General features: G+C 39.3%; 1 pseudogene; it reads right to left on the bottom strand.

Annotated features, from left to right (window-relative positions):
• Positions 1-2,576: 2,576 nt before the first annotated feature.
• Positions 2,577-3,050, bottom strand: LOC109677533 (ATP synthase F(0) complex subunit C2, mitochondrial pseudogene; annotated as a pseudogene).
• Positions 3,051-7,621: the final 4,571 nt, after the last annotated feature.

Raw genomic sequence — 7,621 nt, 5'->3', positions numbered from 1 at the left:
CAAACCCCAGTACCATCAAAAAGAAAAAAGGAAAAGAAAGAGAGAAAGTCCAGATCCTAATTCTTGTCACAAGGCCTGATAAGCAATGTTCCTCTCTATGGGCCCAAGAAGTAGCATAGATTTGGTCAGAACAGTTTTGCTTTTCTCAGAAGAGATGGTCAAGGGATAAAGAGAGACTATGAGAGGTTGGTAGGAGAAAGAGAAACTGTTCTTCAAGAATAGTGTTTTGAACTGAAGTTAAGTCACTCTTCTTGATTGGTTAGTGTCCAGTGTAATGGCTTTGGCTGATCCTTCTCTGTGCACCTTTGTGTTTTGTCACCTCATTTAAGTTAGGACAAGGACATTGATGCATTAGAACTGTTGCTGCTCTCCAAAGAAAATGCCTGGTTTTTGCATATGCACGTTCTCAGAGCTCACTTATAAATAGTAACTGTACCCATTGATGCCTACAGGGGCTGCATTCTTTCTCATGTTCTAACAATTGTTACCTCTTGCACTTTTTATGGCTGGAACTGTGCTCTGATGGCCTGCTTGGCTTCTTATTTATAGCTCTAGTCTGAGTGTTGAGTCTCTGGGTTGAATCTCTGCAGCAATGAGGGACATTAGAATTATAAGGAACTCCTTTTTTCAGAAAGAATATTTCTCATTAACATCTGAGCAGAAAATTGATCTGTATCCCTTTTTGGGTAGAGTCATAAAGCCTCATCTGTGGCACCATTAATCATTATCTCCTAGGCACCCTAAAAGTAATGGAGGCATGATCAATTAATCACTGCCAGCCCACTCTGTGCCTATGTACAGACAGCACAAAATTGGAAATGAATTGTAATTGCTTTCCCAGTATCATAGTCTAAGTAAGTTTGATGTATCACTTCAAGATTTGAACAAAGTGGAGCAGAGGCTAAGGAGTGATAGACCATGTCTGAAAATTCAGGGGGGCCCCCAGGCTTCCTTGTCCTACATTGGCAGTGGTGACTTGTCATCTGCCAGTCTTTTTTGTGTGGGGATGGAGGGAACAAAGAAGGGAGGAAGGAAGGATGGAAGGAAGGGAGGAAGGAAGGATGGTAGGAAGGGAGGAAGGAAGGAAGGAAGGAAGGAAGGAAGGAAGGAAGGAAGGAAGGAAGGAAGGAAGGAAGAAAGGAAGTTGCTTAAAGCCAAATTTTAAGTCTCTAATCTAATCTAATTGAAAGCCTTTGCTCCTGGAAGACATATTTATACTAACAAGGAAGACTACTTCAGAATCCAACCCAAGGAAGCCAATAATCTTTTAGAGACTGTCAATATTTTCACTTTAATTTTATGTATGTGATGATAAGAGAGGGGAAGGGTCACATCAGGGAGACCACTCCAAGATGATAATGTGGCAAGCCACTAACTGCACATTGGGACTGACTGTCTCAACACACCATGGAAATAAAACTAGTCAAAAAAAATCTTTCACAAAGGTTTCAACTTTCTTCCTGCAAGATGACTGCCATTTCATCCTTCTTCTCTGCACCTTGTAATGGACACATAAATAGGAAGCACTTTAATCCAGCCATTATTCAGCTCTTGGAGCCCTAAGAGTTCCCGAGACAGCTCATTGTGAAATGCTGAAAGCTGCCTGTGCAACTGTGAACTGTGCCCAGCCTGCCACAAGACACCATCCTTGGATCATTGGATGGAAAAGTTACAATTTTACCTTCATTTGGTGAAAGGCTAGGAAAAAGGGCAAAATTATTTGCAGGAACATGTGTAGAATGTCCATGAAGAAAAAGAAACAAGAGTTAATCTGCACCTGGCAGTAGATGGTACATGGAGTCAATTTTAGGAAAATACTGAAAGCATCTATATTTGACCCTTCCCAAGGACAAGGACCATGTGTTCAAAACATTGAGCTTTGTCATATCATAATATGTTCATCTAGAGGGGTAAAGAAATCATTTTGCAAGTTAAATTTTCAATGTTAAGATCAAAGCTAAAAAAAATAATGACTGTTTCCATAATTGCCTTTTTGGAGGAATTACATCAAATATCATCTTACCATGCATCAAGTTAATGTTAACAAATGAAAAAAATGTGTGTATTCTCTTATCTTATAATAAAATGCCTGACATTTGTGTAGGACTTTGCAATCATTCTTAAATAGATTTTGCAGATGGAATGGCTTTGCAATCACCAAGGTGCTTATTGAAAGCTAGCATTTCTGAGCAACTCATTCAGAATCTCTGGAGCACCTGCTTTGGAGTTTATGTTTTTACCAACATCTGGGCATGTTCTGATTTCTGAGGCTGGTGTATCAAGTTACTGCAAATTTGGCTGAAATCAACTCAAGTTAATTTTTTCTTTTCTGGAAATCAGCTTCAATGAGATAAGTCAATCTATCAAGGCCCTCTGGAGGATCTAGAAGTGTTTTCGTGCCTTTTCTAGCTTCTGGGACTCCCTGCATTCTGATGTCATTACCCCTCCTCCATCACTCTGACTCCTTCCTGCTTCTGTTATTACATTTCCTAATTTCTCTTTAATCTTTTTTTTTCTTATTAATACAGTATCTGTCAAACCCTGAGCCAACCACTTTTCCCAGACTTCCTGGGGAGGTATAGAAAAAGGAACATACAGGGCAGGCAAGACATGGGAGAAAGAACTATGGGAGGTGGAGATGTCTCCTTCACATGGTGAAGAGGATGAGAAAGGCCACCATCAGGCAAAAGAGCCAATGGCTTCTGAGAGGGCAAAGCCCAGAGTGGTGTAGGGAAAGAGCTGGCATAACCAATAATGAGGCTTCCAAACACAGTGCCAATCCCAGCCCCAGAGCCAGCCACCCCAACTGTGGCAGCCCCAGCTCCAATGAACTTGGCTGCTGTGTTGATGTCCCTTGAAATGGTGCTGGTTTGGAAGCTGCAACTTGGGACAAGTGAGGTCAGGGTACATGGGACTGCCAAGCTTCTGAGGCCCTCATCTGTCAATGTCTGTGGTTGGTTCAACACCACTGCAGACAGCGGTCAGCTCAGCAACTGAGATATGCTCCTTACCAAGGAAGGGATAGAGATGAACTTGGAGCAGGTGTACATTTTCAGGCGTGTGGGGCTGTGGTAGGAGAGCTGCTACCAGTCCAGAGAAGACAGAGAAGGCTCTCTCTAATCTTTTTCCTCCCTCTTATAAGGTCACCTATGATTATGTAGTATCACCTAGAAAATTCAGAATAATCTCATTTCAAGATCCTTATTTTCATCACTTCTGAAATGTATAGTAACACTTTCAGCTTCCAGAGTTTAGGACATGGACATCTTGGGGTCATTATTCAATCTACCAGTAGGTGATTTTCATGCAAACTAACATTTGAGAAGCACAATCACAGAGTATAAAAAGGATTCTTGAGGAACACAGAGTTTAAATATATAAAATTTTAACAAGGACTCAGGGATCCATGCCAAGAGAACAAACAAAAGACATTCTGAGAGAGATTCCAAGATGGCGGCTATAGGGAGGAAGCAGAAAGCATGCTTCCTAAAGTAAAATCTTGGAGAGATGCTGGAGATACACATTACAGGAAAAATCACCAAGAAGAGGCAAAACTTTGACTCCTCCACACCTCCAGCCTGGGCATAGCATCTCCACTTCATGTTAAACGGAGAAACCAGGAGGGCGCCTGCGCCACCACCAGACACCAGTGCCCAGATGACTTACAAAGATGCAGGCTGGAGAAAGCAGGAGTGGTGGCACTTGCCCAGCAATCAGGAGCCAGAAAGCTTGTAAAAGTGGCAGTGGGAGGAAAACTCCACAGAAGTGGGGGAAGACCCACTTCCCATGTGAACTGTAAATAAACACGCAGGCCTGAGAAAGTGGGTGCAGTGTCACCTCCCCCAGTGTGCTTGGAAAGGGGAAAGCTTATAGCAGTGGCGGTCGTACCCAGGAGAACTCTAAGTAAACAAAGCCTGAGGGGCCAGGTGAGTGTTAAGCGCACTCCTGAGATCTGGATAAATAAAGCCTCAAGCAACAGCAGGCTGACAGCAGCAGGCTGACAGCAGCGGGCAGGTGAGCCACAGCCTCAGATAGCCATTCACAGAACTGTCTCCAGACTTTTTCTTTTCTCTCTTCCTTTGATGAGACAACAATCGAACTATACCTGCATGCAGAAAAACTTAATGAAACTGTATTGCATTTGAACGTGGGACACTTTGTGGTGTTTTTTTGTTTGGTTTGGTTTAGTTTGGTATGGTTTGGTTTTTTTCCCCTTTGATGGGGCAACAAGAGAACTACTTCTGAGACACCATTTCCAGAATTGGAGGCTGAGGGACTAACACCAAAATTATTAAGACTGAAACTTTATTGCATTTGAACTTGGAGATTTTTTTTTCTCAATCCTCTCTCTGTCTCTCTAATGCCTGTTTAGCTTACTGTTGATTAGTACACTATCTCTCCCTGTTTATATCTTTGAAACTTTTTTGTTTGTTTGTTTGTTTTGTTTTTTACTTTTTTTGTTTATTCGTTTTTCCCTCTTTCCTTAAATTCTTGCTTTCCCCCTCATCTCACCCTTCCATTCTAAATATCACCATGGTTATTATTACAAGCTAGAAAATACTTAATTGCACATAGTACAGGGACAATAACAACACCAAAGGCAATGATGGGAAAACAGAAAAATCAGGAAAAACAATTTCCCCACAGCAAAAAATTAGTACAGGAACCAGAAGGAAATGAAGAAAACAGATACTCAGATCCAGACTCCAACAAAATGAAGATAAACTATGCCAAAGAACCCAATGAAGCCCACAAGAATAACCTAAAAGAAGAAATACTACAGGTACTCAATGAGAATTTTATAGAGATGATACTGGATAGGGTCAACCAAAATGTACAGGAGACACTCAAGAAAATCCAAGACAACAAAAATAGAGAATTTGAAAAAGCACAAGAAGAAATAAAAGAAACCATAGAAGCACTGTATAAACACCAAAGTGAAACAAAGAACACGATTAATAAAAAGATAAATGAACTCAGGACAAAAATAGACAACATTAAAGAGGAAGGGACTCAGGATATGGAAAACCTCAGAAAAAAGAACGAAACAGAATTGCAAAACAAAATGGAAGGCCATCCAGCAGAATAGAACAAACAGAAGACAGAATTTCAGAACTCAAAAATGAAATGGTAATTCAAGGAAAAACTGAAGAACTATTAGTTAAACAACTCAAGACCTGTGAAAAGAAAATGCAAGAACTCACTGACTCCATGAAAAGACCAAACCTGAGAATCATGGGCATTGAAGAAGGAGAAGAGGTGCAAGCAAAGGGAATGCGTAATATATTCAACAAAATAAAAACAGAAAATTTCCCAAATCTAGAGAAATCTATTCCCATACAGATGCAAGAAGCCTCCAGAACACCAAACAGACCAGATCAAAATAGATTTACCCCATGGCATATTATCATTTAAACAACAAATACAGAGACCCAAGAAAGAATATTGAAGGCTGTAAGAGAGAAAAAACAAATAACATACAAAGGTAAATCCATCAAAATCACAGCAGACTTCTCAACAGAAACATTGAAAGCAAGAAGAGTGTGGGGTGAGATCTTCCGGCACTGAATGAAAATAACTTCAACCCCAGGATACTCTACCCAGCAAAACTATCTTTCAAAATAGATGGAGCAATAAAAGTCTTCCATGATAAGCAGAAACTAAAACAATATGTGACCACAAAGCCACCACTACAAAAGATTCTTCAAGGGATTCTGCACACAGAAAGTGAAACCCAACTTAACCATGAAAGGGCAGGCAGCACCAAAGTACAGGAAAAGAAAAAGCAAGAAAGTAGAGAGTAACCTCAACATAGGTACACACAATCAAACCTTCAAACAAATAAGACAACTAAATGACAGGAATCACCACATACCTATCAGTACTAACACTTAATGTTAACAAACTTAATTCACCCATCAAAAGGCACCATTTGATGAAGTGGATTAAAAAGGAAGATCCAACAATTTGTTGCTTACAGGAGACCCATCTCTCTGACAGAAATAAACATAGGCTTAGGATGAAAGGCTGGAAGAAGATTTTCCAAGCCAGTGGCCCCCAAAAACAGGCAGGAGAAGCAATACTTGTCTCAAACAAAGGAGACTTCAAACCTACATTGAGCAACCAAGATAAAGAAGGACATTCTATACTCATGAAAAGGGAAATAGACCAAAAGGAAATAACAATTATCAACCTATATGCACCCAATGTCAATGAACCCAATTACATCAAACATACCTTGAAGGACCTAAAATCATATATTAACTCCAACATAGACGTTGTGGGAGACTTTAACACCCCATTATCATCAATAGCTAGGTCATCCAAACAAAAAATCAATAAAGAAATCCTAGATCTAAAATATACAATAGAACAAATGGACCTACTTAATGTCTACAGAACATTTCATCCAACTTCTACACAATATACATTCTTCTCAGCAGCCCATGGAACCTTCTCCAAAATAGATCATATCCTAGGGCACAAAGCAAGCCTCAGCAAATATAAGAAAATAGAAATTATACCACGCATTCTATCTGATCACAATGTAATAAAACTAGAACTCAACAACACAAGTAAAGACAAAAAACATGCAAACAGCTGGAAACTGAATAACTCATTACTTAATGAACAATGGGTCAATGATGCAATAAAAGAGGAAATTAAAAAGTTCCTGGAAGTCAATGAAAATGAAAACACAACCTACCGGAACCTATGGGACACAGCAAAGGCAGTCCTGAGAGGAAAGTTTATAGCCATGAGTACATATATTAAAAAGACCGAAAGATCCCAAATCAATGACCTAATGATACATCTCAAACTCCGAGAAAAACAAGAATAAGCAAATCCTAAAACAAATAGAAGAAGAGAAATAATAAAAATAAGAGCTGAAATCAATGAAATAGAAATTAAAAAAAATATAAGGAATTAATGAAACAAAAAGTTGGTTCTTTGAAAAAATAAACAAGATTGACAGACTCCTGTCATACCTGACTAAAATGAGGACAGAAAAAATCCAAATTAGTAGAATCAGGAATGCAAAAGGGGAGATAACAACAAACACCATGGAAGTCCAGGAAATCCTCAGAGACTACTCAGAGAACCTATATTCAAATAAATTTGAAAATCTTAAAGAAATGCGCAGATTTCTAGATACATATCATCATCCAAAACTGAACAAGAGGATATTAATCACCTGAATAGATCTATAACACAAAATGAAATTGAAGCAGCAACAAAGGGTCTCCCCAAAAAGAAAAGTCCAGGACCTGATGGATTCTCTGGTGAATTCTATCAGACCACTAAAGAAGAACTGATACCAACCCTCCTTAAACTGTTCCATGAAATAAAAAGGGAAGGAAAACTGCCTAACACATTTTATAAAGCCAGTATTACACTTATCCCAAAACCAGGCAAAGACACCTCCAAAAAGGAGAACTATAGGCCAATCTCCTTAATGAAGTTGATGCAAAAATCCTCAATAAAACAATGGCAAACCGAATTCAAAAACATATCAAAAAGATCATTCACCACAACCCAGTAGGCTTCATCCCAGGAATGCAGGGGTGGTTCAACACACGAAAATCAATAAACATGTGAGGATAGTTAAGACACCTAAAAA

This window comes from Castor canadensis, chromosome 4, assembly GCF_047511655.1.
Source record: "Castor canadensis chromosome 4, mCasCan1.hap1v2, whole genome shotgun sequence".
Taxonomy (NCBI): Eukaryota; Metazoa; Chordata; class Mammalia; order Rodentia; family Castoridae; genus Castor; species Castor canadensis.
The sequence above is the reverse complement of the archived record's forward strand: the minus strand, read 5'-3'. Positions and strand labels throughout refer to the sequence as shown.